Raw genomic sequence first — 13,272 nt, 5'->3', positions numbered from 1 at the left:
TTTATGTTTGTGTTTCATGCATTAATCTTTACCGGTATAGCAATTTACTATTAACACTGTCTACCGACATACTTAACTGGTTTACCGGTATTAAGCATTAAGTTGGCTAATTGGTTTTTGGTTTGAATTTATTAGACAAGTGATTCACACCCCCCCCCCTCTCAGTTGTCTCCGGGACCTAACAATCTCTACCAACTTCACCAACCTATCACCTTCAGGGACTAGGGCACAGTGTAGAGACATCTATGTGGCGTACTAGCATCCCATGAATTTGACAGTCTACGGGTGGCCATTTGAGTGTTACGCCTGCACCTGGAAGGAACCGTAATGAAATTGCATGTGCCCACCGACATTGGTTTGACTTCCAGGGCCTATATCTCTCCCATTTGAAATAATTTTGTGGATCCTTTGGCATTTTGAGTATACTTGTTGTAGGTTGGAGCTCTTAGAAATCTCTTTGGACAGCATTCACAGTTTCTCTCACAAAGTCTATCATTGTTGCAGCTTCAGGAATAACTCATGACATCATTTCCATAAGCATCTTGGAAAGGGGAATGTACTTATCCTTTTATCCTTTCATTTTACATATTATCATCTTTTTCCTTGCACTGTTTTCTAATTATCTTTATCATTTATTTTCCCCATGGCTTTTAACTGGGTTGTCTATAGAGATGGAAACACCGAAACAAGGTCTGACTTGGGCAGACTCCAAAACACAACCCCCAACATTTTCCTTCTTGCATGTGTGTAGGTACATTAGCACGAGGAGGAAATTAATCTTGCAGGAGGCTTCATATCATGGACACTTTGTAAGACTTATTTGCCTTCTTTTTCTTTTTATCACTTTAATTTGTATTTTTTGTTATCTATTTATTTTAGCATTTCTTCTCGTATTTACTTAAATTCTCTTAGCTCGTCTGGATCTTTCTGATCAGACTCTTCACGCTCATCCCAAGGACAGAGGCTTAGAAAAGTTGTCCAGGAAGTCCTCTCAGCTTTTTAATTCCCTAGCATAATTTTGTTATCCCCTAGCTCACCTTAGCGCTAGTTCAAGTGAGGCATCAGAGGGTGGGTTTGTTCTTAAGGATTCATCACCCCTGAGGTAGAAAATTCCTTCTACTACATTTTGGTGAACCCAATGTGAAGAAACTTTCCTTTTGTATTGTATATTTGTCATTTAGATCATTGCATTCATTTAGTTAAAATCAAACTTTAAAAAAAAGGGGGGGTTTACATATTTGTTTTAGCTTTGGCATATAGTATAGCTCATGTGTGCTTAGTCTAGTTTCATCTTTTAATAAAGACTTTATCTGAAGACAAAACACTCATGTCGTTGTAGTGTAGTCTTAGCATCGGAAGACTCGTCTATTAGATTTACAACCCAGAATGCCATATGAGTTGTAGTCAGGAGGTCATCTAGGTAGATTTTTCTTCCTGTCCATTATAGTCCCCCTTTACCCAACACAATGTTCAATGATCAAGTTCCTAACCATAATGATCTCTTTGCTTCTCATCCCATTAAGTCCATTTTGATAGGGGGCTCTCTCCACCTGGTTCACAATCCAACTCTCAAAGCAATTGTTTGAGAAATTCTAATCCATCTTCCCCTCATGTTGTTGATCATGACTCTACTCTCATTGTTGATTTTGAGTAAATTTACATGCTTGAGTAGAACTTGAGAGACTTTGAGGGTTTCCTAAATTGGGAGAATTTCATCCCCTAAGCTATAAATATCATCAACACTCTGAGAGACATGTTGATCTCAGATAGGAGAGGCTTGGAGATGTTGAGGGCATTATCTATTATTGTCAAAAATCATGTGCCTTTGGCAGATACTCCTCCTTAGGATGGCTAGTCCATTAGTTGTGAACCTCAGCTTAGTGTCAGTATGCCTAGTTTGACAGTGCAAATGGTTGATCTCGGGCCTACTATTTCTAGTATCACTTGATTATCTACCCCCTTGGGCTATATGAGTATGTCTAGTGGCTCAACCTTTGCCTTTGTTGTAGCTCAGATATCTATGGTTAGTGCTAGCACTACATCTACCAGTGGCACTGGTCCTTTTGGAGGTTCTGATGGAGGTGGTGGTGGATTTGGCCCACCTCTGTTGGTATTATGGATGTGTTGCATTATTTTTGTCATTGATGTCAACACTTATCCTTCTAGAGATCTTTGGTTATGTTGAATGGGCACATTATGTTCACCGGCATATTCAGTCGCTTATGCACAGTCACCGGTATATTGTTCACCAAAAGGTTATATTGTTCATCGGCACTAAGGATGACTTATTATCATCTGGAGATCACTTGGTTATGTCGAAGACATGGTTTGGATACTTGGTTTTGGTATTTTGGTTATTGGTCTAATCAGGTTGACATATTTGTTGTTGCTAGAAAATTGGTCTAGGTTATGGACTGGTATGCATTATCTATTCTAGATTAGCACAACACCTTATGGAGATGATTTATTGATTGAATATTGTTGTAAATGTATTGAGATGACATGATGCATCACATCTTGACTTATTTGTAATTTATTTAAATTGTAATATTCTTAGTAAGACGACCTACACATTTGGTCTTAGGTTTTGGTATATATGTAAGATCTCAATTGATGAGATAGATGACATATATAATGGATATGTGATGGTATATGGTATGTATAAATATTGAAGATCATATGAGAAGACCATAGAGAAGGTTCAAGGAAGGTTTGAAGGTGATTATCAAAGATTAACCGGTACTGAATCTAGCATTGGAGATGCTACTTTGAGCAGTACATTATCATTGTATTTAACCATCCAATTGTAGTCAGTGTGACTCCTATTTTGTGATTGAGCAGTGAGCTCTAAGCAGTTGGCCTTTCTGAATGTGCAGACCCCATTTGTATACACATACTATCTGCAGTAGTATCATCTGATTGTGGGTAAGTTTTCCCACCATGTTTTTTCCCCTTACAAGGTTTCCACGTACAAATCTTTGTGTTATATATTGTGGATGTTGTTTATCTTTCTGTTTCATGCACTAAGTTTCACCAATATTAATATTAACTGTTAATCTGTTAACCGGCATTAAGTTTGGATTACCGTTATAATGTATCAAGTTTGATTAAGTTGTATTTGGGTTGAAATTCATAGTCAATTGATTCACCCCCCCCCCTCTCAATTGCCTCTCGAGTCCTAACAATTGGTATCAGAGCCTAGTCCTCTTTTTGTAGAAGTCTAACAGCTTGAGGAGATTCTATGGCAACAAACTTTTTCAGGAAGGACAGTCTGAAACTTGATGGAACTAACTATGGTATATGGAAGAATAGAATGGAGACACATCTGAATTGCATTGGAAGAGACATATGGGATGTTACAAAGAATGGCTATGTTGGTCCTACACCGAATCAACCTAATCCACCAACATTGGGTAAGGATCAATAAAATAATTACAAAGCAAGAGAAGCACTTTTGAGCACATTATCAGATCAACAAATCATGGGATTATCAGACCGATCTACTGCTAAAGCTATTTGGGATAAATTGGAGACACTAAATGAAGGAGATACCACTGTCAAAATTGTAAAACTGGAATGCTTTCAGGTCAAGTATGAAAATCAGAAAATGGAAGAAGATGAAAAAAATTTTGCTTTTATGGAAAGGGTAAATGAAATTTTTTATGGGAATACAATATTGTGGAGGATCCTTAAGTGAAGATGAAATTGTTTCTAAAGTTTTAAGATCTTTTCCACCGGCATATAAAATGAAATTAACTGCTATTAATGAGTTGAGAACAATGCCTAATACATCAGGATCTAGAGATACCTTGGTTGGAAAACTTTCAGCATTTGAGTTTGAGGAATTTGGTCTTGTTGCTACAACTAAGACATGTTTAGCCTTCAAAGCATCATCATCTATAGCATTATCATCATCTGACAAATCTCATTGGAAAGCACTTTATGCAAAAGAACTTGAAGATATCAGGAGGGAAAATGAAGAACTGGAAGAACTTGAAGCACTATTTGCAAGGAAAATATCTAAAGGTCCTATTGGAAGTAAGTATGAAGGTAAAGCACCATTTAAATATTTCAATTGCAATAAAGTTGGTCATATGGCATCTAGATGTCCTAATAGACATGCAAGATTGAGAGAAGAAGCTAAAAGAACATATAAGCCTAACCCTGAATATCAGAGATATAGATTTAAGAAGAACAGAGATAAATCATGTTACTATGCTAATGAAGGAGTTACTAATGTTTCTGATGAGGAACCAATAGACAATGGGTGGGCTTTTGTTGCAATAAAAGAAGATCAACCGACACCTACTATTCCACTGGTAGAGCAAGCCCTTGCAGCTAAAATTGAAGAAAAGGATGAATGGATTATAGATTCTGCATGTTCACATCATATGACTGGTGATAAAAGTAAATTCTTATCTTTTCAGGAATACAATGGAGGTAAAGTAAGATTTGGCGATGATAAAGATTGTTTGATCAAAGGAAAAGACACGATATCTTTTGATGGTAAGCACAATACTGACAAAGTTTATTATGTTGAAGATTTGAAGCATAATCTTTTGAGTGTTGGTCAATTAGTTGAAAAGGGGGATTTCAGTTACAATTCAAGAATGGTAAATGCAAAATCATGAAACAAAACTGGTTTGGAGATTGCAACCAGTAATCAGACTAGAGGTAATATCTTTTATTTGAATAACAGTGAAAAGACATGCTCGATTGCACATATTGATGAAAGTTGGTTATGGCATAAGAGACTTTGTCATGTAAATTTTGATTGCATTGTAAAGATCAGTTCAACTAAGGCAGTAAGGGATTTACCTAAGATTGTGAAACCTCATAATCCAGTATGTAAGGAATGTCAAATGGGAAAGAAAGTTAGAACAACTTTTAAGAGTATTTATGAGAAATCCAATAATGTTCTTGATTTAATTCATACTGACTTGTGTGGTCCGACAAGAAAAATAAGTCTACAGGGAGATAGATACTTTATGCTAATCATTGATGATTATTCTAGAATGTGTTGGGTTACTTTTCTCAAGGAGAAATTAGAAGCTTTTGAAAAATTCAAATTGTTCAAAGCAATGGTAGAGAATGAAACCAGTAAGAAAATAAAATGTTTGAGATCAGATCAAGGAGGTGAATTTACATCTAAAGAGTTTAATACATTTTGTGAATTGAATGGAATCAAAAGACAAGTATCAGCACCTTAGACACCTCAGTAGAATGGAATTGTGAAAAGGAAGAACAGGACTATTCTGGATGCAGCTAGAAGCATGATATTGGAAGCAAATCTACCTCATGTGTACTGGAGAGAAGCAGTGAATACAGCCATTTACACTTTCAACAGAGTTCACATCAAAGGTGAAATCGGTAAGACCCCTTCTGAACTATGGGTTGGTAATACTCCTACTCTTAAATATTTCAAAATATTTGGAAGCAAATGTTATATTAGGAGAGATGAGTATGTTGGTAAATTTGATCCTAGAAGTAATGAATGAATATTTCTTGTTTATTCATCTAAGAGCAAGGCATATAGATGTTTTAATAAAAGATTGCAGAAGATCATTGAGAGTGCTAATGTGAAGATAGATGAACAATTTAGAGGAAATTCAAGGTCTGTAGATTCTGAACCGGCAATTGAGATGATCATAAATGAACTAATACAGAGTGCACCGGTAAAGAATGTGGATCCATTCACATCGGCATCATCAGAGAATTCCACAATGACTGAAGAACAGGAGCAAGTGAACACGCCCAAGTATGTAAGACTGAATCACTCAGAAAAACAAATAATTAGGAATAAGTATCAAGGTGTTAGTACAAGAGGAAGACTAGCAAATGAAGAGGTATGCTTAATTTCTCAAATTGAGCCAACATCTATTATTGAGGCATGTGAAGATAAATTTTGGATAAAAGCTATGCAAGATGAATTAGAACAAATTGAAAAGAATAATACATGGACATTAGTTCCCCGACCTAAAGACAAAAATGTAATTCGAACTAAATGGGTATTCAGAAATAAACTTAATGAAGATGGTAAGGTAATTAGGAACAGAGCAAGATTAGTGTGTAAAGGATATTCACATAAAGAAGGAATTGATTATAATGAAACCTTTGCACCAGTAGCTAGAATTGAGGCAGTCGGGTCATTTCTTGCATTTGCAGCACATAAGAACTATAAAGTATATCAAATGTGCATTTCTGAATGGTGATCTTGAAGAGGAAGTTTACATTCAATAGCTTGATGGATTTTCATTGACAAATAAAGAAGATATGGTTTGCAGATTAAGGAAAGCTTTGTATGGATTGAAGCAAGCTCCTAGAGCTTTGCATGCTAGATTGGACAAATATCTTTTGAAGCTTGGTTACACTAAAGGTAATGCTGACAGCAACTTATATTTCAAAGTGACTAATGATGAAATCTTGGTTATTGAATTTTTTGTTGATGATATCATTTTTGGAGGAGAAGATGGATTGTGTAAAGACTTTGCTAATAAGATGCTGGAAGAATTTGAAATGTCTATGATTGGGGAAATAAAATTCTTTTTAGGATTGCAGATTTCATAGACTGATAAAGGTATATTCATATGTCAAACAAAAGACTTGAAGGAACTACTGAAGAAATTTGGTATGGAAAACTCTAAACTAGTAAGTACTCTTATGACTACAACTGATAAATTGACATTGAAGGATGTTTCAGCTCCTGTTAATCCAACAAGATACAAATCTATGATTTGAGGTTTACTTTATTTGACACAAAAAAGACCTGATATAATGAATGCAGTATGTATTGTTTCAAGATTTCAAAGTAATCCTAAAGAAAATCATGAATCAACAGTGAAAAGGATTTTCTGGTATCTACAAGGCACAACAAATCTTGGTTTATGGTATCCTAAAGATGAAAAATTTTGTTTACGTGCATACACCGATGCAAATTGGGTAGGAGATGTAGATGACAAAAAGAGAACCACTGGCAGAGCATTCATTCTTGGTAGCAGATTGACTTTGTGGTTGAGCAAGAAACAAAGTTGTACATCATTATCAACAACAGAATCAGAATATGTTGCAGCAACAACTAATTGTACTCAGGTATTATGGATTAAGCAAATGTTGAAGGACATAAAGGTAAAATACAAAGAACCTATAATCATTTATTGTGATAATTCAGCAGCCATTGATATATCAAAGAATCTGGTATTTCACTGTAAGACTAAACATGTTTCTATCAAATATAATTTTCTGAAAGAGAATGTTGAAGCAAAAGAAGTGAGATTGGTTTATGTGAACACTAAAGAGTAGATTGCAGATATCTTTACAAGCCTTTTCCTAAGGAAACTTTTGAATATCTCAGAGAGAAACTTAGGGTAATACCCTCACTGGTAGAGACTTAGACAGTTGGAGATTGGCATCAAACCAGAAGAAATTAACAGCGAAACCTTTTTTTGGCTTTGATGGAGGAGATGTACTTCTCAAGGGGAGTAGTTGGTTATAACAATTGGTTATTGTAATTAGTTATATGAGTTGGTTGTATGTTCTAGTAAGTGTATTGCTTTGGCATTTGATGTCAAAGGGGGGGAGATATCTATGGAAAAACTTTTTATTTACGAAACATTATCCTAGGGGGAGAGATTATTCATTGGGAGAGAAATATATACTCTCTGCATTTTGGTTTTGATTTTTGGTATTGATCTATTCTGGGGATTATTGGCTTTTGGTTTTTGGCATTCTATTTTTGGCACTTAGATGTTTTTCCATCTTGTGTTGCCATCAATGCCAAAAGGGGGAGATTGTTGGTATTATGGATGTGTTGCATTCATTTTATCATTGATGTCAACACTTATCCTTCTGGAGATCTTTGGTTATGTTGAACAGGCACATTATGTTCACTGGCATATTCAGTCACTTATGCACAGTCACCGGTATATTATTCACTGATAGGTTATATTGTTCACCGGCACTAAGGATGACTTATTATTATCTGGAGATCACTTGGTTATGTCGAAGACATGGTTTGGATACTTGGTTTTGGTGTTTTGGTTATTGGTCTAATCGGGTTGACATATTTGTTGTCACTGGCAAATTGGTCTAGGTTATGGACCGGTATGCATTATCTATTCCAAATCAGCATGACATGTTATGGAGATGATTTATTGATTGAATATTGTAAATGTATTGAGCTGACATGATGCATCGCATCTTGACTTATTTGTAATTGATTTAAATTGTAATATTCTTAGTAAGTCGACCTACACATTTGGTCTTAGGTTTTGGTATATATGTAAGATCTAAATTGATGAGATAGATGACATATATAATGGATATGTGATGGTATATGGTATGTAAGGTTATGACATGGTATGTGCGAATATTGAAGATCATATGAGAAGACCATAGAGAAGGTTCAAGGAAGGTTTGAAGGTGATTATCAGAGCTTAACGGGTACTGAATCCAACATTGGAGATGCTACTTTGAGCAGTACATTATCATTGGATTTAATCATCCAATTGTAGTCAGTGTGACTCCTATTTTGTGATTGAGCAATGAGCTCTAGGCAGTTGACCTTTCTGCATGTGCAGATCCCATTTGTATACACATACTATCTGCAGTAGTATCCCATCGTGTTTTTTCCCCTTATAGGGTTTCCACATACAAATCTTTGTGTTATATGTTGCGGATGTTGTTTCTCTTTCTGTTTCATCCATTAAATTTCACCAATATTAATATTAATTGTTAATCTGTTAACTGGCATTAAGTTTGGTTTACCGGTATAATGTATCAAGTTTGATTAAGTTGTATTTGGGTTGAAATTCATAGTCAACTGATTCACCCCCCGCCCCTCTTAGTTGCCTCCCGGGTCCTAACAACCTCCACCTCCTCTGCCCACTAATCCAGTCTTGAAAACCATCTTACAAAACATGGGTCAGTTGCAGTTACAGTTAACTAACTTGGCCTTTGCCTTTGATCAATCATCCATGCCTGCATATTACAAGAAAAGTCCCCTCGACATCACCATCTTGAACATTATCCTTCCTCCTGCATCTGAATCACTGAAGTTTGACAGATTTTATTTCAAGATATCAATCGATTTCTACTGAAATCCCCTTTACCCTAGAAAATAGTGATCTGTAGAGGATGTTTATCGACAATCTTTTGCCAGCATTGAGGGAAAATTTCTCTGAATCAATACCAAAACTTTGCTAACATGTGTTTCATGCTTATAGACTATCAACATAGCATGTCACAGTTCAGAGATTCTACTTCAAACTCTCACGGTGGGTCCTTTGTAGGCACGTCCATGGAAGGGTCTAGGAAGAATTAAGTTGTAGCTAATGTCGTGACTATCCCTCTGGTAGTTACCACACAAAGATCACAACAAAATAGGGTCTTCACAAAATTGAATCACTCTTATTTGAGCATAATGCAGTGGTTCTTGAAAGATAATTTAATAACCCTTCCTAAGATTAGACCATTGTCTAATAATAGACCCTATTCATGATGGTATGATGGGTCAAAGTTTTGCCATTACCATCTTCGGCATATAGTCCAGGACCACATTGATAGTGGTGTAATAAAATTTGATGCACGAAAACATAAGTCAAACAAATTTGTTGATCAAGCTAACAAGGATTTGAAAATCTATACCGACCCCTTTCCCCCGCATTCAAAAAATTTCATCTCTTCATCAGATCCTTCTTCGGATGGTGGTCAATTTGTGTATATGATCACCATCACTCCTATTTTCTTGCCTGCTAGTCAAGAGGGAAAGGTGTCTAATTTGTCCTTGTCATCCACCCCTCTGGATGCCCCCCATTATGGATAGCCTACTCCTTTATACATCCCTACCCAACCGAATGGCCAAACTGTCATGGGTGTGATGGTTGACCCATCATGCAGAGTCGATTTCATTATGGAGGAGACTTTATTTGTGAATGGTTGGCATAGGCTTGCATATGATGAGTGTCGAGCAATCATGAGAATGCACGATGGTTTCTCCATCCCTCCTTTGGGAAATATCACCTTGACAATCCCTATAGGACCCAAGGCTATATCTTCTACATTTGTGATCATTCATGAATCAGAACTCTTCAAAGATAAGATAGAAATTCCCTGATTGGTTCCTATGGAGGTGATCCCATCAGTGATTCATAAATGCCTTAAGTTTCCCCATAAGGGTTCAATACGTGTCATTCAGGACACTAGATATCAACCCTTGGTAGCTCATGAGGAATTTTTGTTAGAACATTTTTGGCCCGCTCCAGTAGGGCCCATGCTTCCTCATGGAGGTTTGATGTATCATGTGTATTATCAATACAAAATGGGGGATTTGAGGCCTAAATCAACGCAACCTAGTTTTTTGTTGCCTCTCCCTCCATCTACCTCTGCTCCATCTATATTCAAGTGATGGAACAAGTGGTGTCTCATGTCCCCTCATCATCGCGGGATGAAGCTAAGCCTACTCCTTCAAATAAACCTCCACGTCTACTTAGGAATGCGCAACCTCCAATGGTGTCTTTTGTTCCTGCAACTGCACCTAGTGCAGAAAAAGGAAAGGCACCTATGTTGTCAAAGTCTGCAATTTGCCCTTCCTTTGAGCTCTTGATCATGGTTGATATCCCTCAGCCTTCTCATTATGAGAAAGGGAAGCGCTCTTCTCATGTTCATTCATCACTACTCACTCCTATTTCATAGTCTATTTCGGTACTCTCCATTCCCCCAATCACTCCTCGAGCAAAGCGAGATAGGGAACCCATTATTGTGCATCTCGTACCTATTTTGGATGCACGTCCTTCTTCATCGGTTAGGCCTTCTCCTATCCCTAACATAGTTTTGGAGACCTCTCCTATGGATTATGATGCTCCTTAATCCTCTCAGGCTTCTGTTAGTGGCCCTCATCTTCATCGTAATCAACATGTGCGTAAGCATAAAAGATATCAACGGTCCATAGCTCAATAGCGCTATACCTCTTTGCAGGTTGTTGATGCACCTGTAGCACCCAGCTTTGTCGCATTAGCTCCTTCTTCGTCCAACTTTCCTAATTCTGCATCTTCTTTTATTTTTATTCCAGCTGCTTTGGGGCCTCTTGTTGAACCTCTCCCTAAATGGGTGCAGGTCTTCATTTCTCATTCTCTAGAGCCACCTTTTATCACCTCTTTGTTGGACATGCCTCCATTATCTAGGCCCATTAATATGTTGCATACATAGGTGGTGCCTAGTGCAGCTTTGTATGCTCTCTCTATGTCACAGCCACTCAAGCATCAAAGCTTTCTTGGAGTCCTTCAACCTATTATAGTTGACAGGAGACCTGCTTCTCCTATGCGACCTAAATGCAAGATTAACCAAGGTCTCATTCTAGAGTTTCAAAAGTGAAAATCCTCCTAGGTATGTTCCTCACCCTCTTCTATGCCTGTCGGTTTTCCTATTTATTTGTGTGTGATTGAGAATGCCCTGCCTTCTCCTAAGTTTGTCACTGCCCCTCTTCCAAAGGCTAGTAGTCTTGTGCTTGTTTCATCTTCTCTGAATGAGTCACCCACTTATTCTACAAAGGCTTGCATGTTTGACTCCCTAGAGGACATCTCGGCCTTGTCTATGATCTTCACATGATCATTGACTTTTACCTCCTCCAAACCTATGGATGCAAGTATTGTTGCTACTTGTTCCCTGCCCTCGTTATTGGTGAGGAACTCAGTGAAGCTCTTGTTATTGTCCCTCTCTGAGATCATCCTCCTTCTCTCTATGATCTAGATTGGGAGGACGATGATCTCCTACGACATGACCTTAGGCTTTTTATCTCTTACGTCCATCTTTGTGTGTGTGTGTGTGTTTGATTGTGTTCCCCCATGCTTGTGTTTCATGTTTGTTCCCTCCCAGAGGACCCAGGTTACTCCGTAGGTACTCAGATACAGGAGGTTGGCTATCTTTATCCTTTGTGCTCTCTTGTAGGACCCGAGTTACTCTGTAGGTGATCAGATACATGAGATTTTATGTCATATATCTTCTTCTATGTGTCTCTCTACTTCCTCTATTTGTTGTATCTTACTTTTTCGATATTTGAGGATGATGCAAAGCGTTGGGGGCATCTTTAGCCTTATTCCATGTTGACCCAAAATTTTATTTTATCTTTGTCTTCGTGTGCTCTTCTTAAGATCCAATAAATTTGGCACTATGACGATAAACCCATCTCATAGTTCTATTACATATCTTTTATCATTGCCCTGGGTTCTGATACCAACCTATCGGAGCCCCATGTCCTATTGCATTTCATTATCAATGTTGTGGACATTTATGTGTCACCACATATTGGTGGCATTCCACAGAAACATCTTGTTATGTTGACATGGCACAACTGCTCTTCTCCTTAGAATGACATTCCTTTCATACATAGCATTCTAATGGGGGGCCATCATATTTGCATTTGTCATTTAGTCTTTTGCATTAGTATTTCTTGTTGATCACATCTCTTTTTCCTGCCTAGATGGGGGCCAAACCATTTGATTTATCTCTTTTGCTCACCTTTGTAGGGGCCAATCTACTACTTACCAAATTTATCTCTGATCACCCATGCCATCAAATCTATCTATGATTTCCCAATCGCATGGCTATCTAGTGTTCCGCTACCCATGCCAACACAAACCTATCCATCTTATTACCCTATCGTATGGTTATCCATATCAACATATCTTATTGCCCTATCATACGGTCATCAATACTGACATACATTGTCACCCTATCGTATGGATATCTAGCATAATGTACTTTTCTATCCATACCGGTGCATCTTATATCACGACAACCATTTATCTTGTATCTTTTCGTAACTAGGGGATTTCCTCCAAAGCAAGGTTCGTTTATGTTATGTTATCTTTAAATCTATCCTTTATCTTGTGATCTGATATGCTAGACTGCAACTAGCATATTTGTGATGTATCAATTAGCAACATTCATTCCAAATCTCATCTGCTTCTCATTGGGGGCAACCTCACCTGATAAAAAAAATTGCCTCCCTATTGTGACTATCTATCTTACTCTACTTTAGCTTCACATCTCTCAGCAAATACATGCTTGCTAAAGTGGGGGCAAGTTTTAATATAAAAAATTATACCATATACAAATTCAACACGACAAATGGCACCTACCTCCATGCCATCTGAGGCTGGGTGTCGCCACCTTTGTCCTTTAGTCCACCCGAGATCACCTTGTCAGCTCCAAATTGGTCTCTACCAACTCTGCCAACCTATCACCTTCGGGGACTAGGGAGTGACGTGGAGACATCTG

Source organism: Cryptomeria japonica, chromosome 3, assembly GCF_030272615.1.
Source record: "Cryptomeria japonica chromosome 3, Sugi_1.0, whole genome shotgun sequence".
In the NCBI taxonomy this organism is placed as follows: Eukaryota; Viridiplantae; Streptophyta; class Pinopsida; order Cupressales; family Cupressaceae; genus Cryptomeria; species Cryptomeria japonica.
This window is presented reverse-complemented; position numbering follows the sequence as displayed.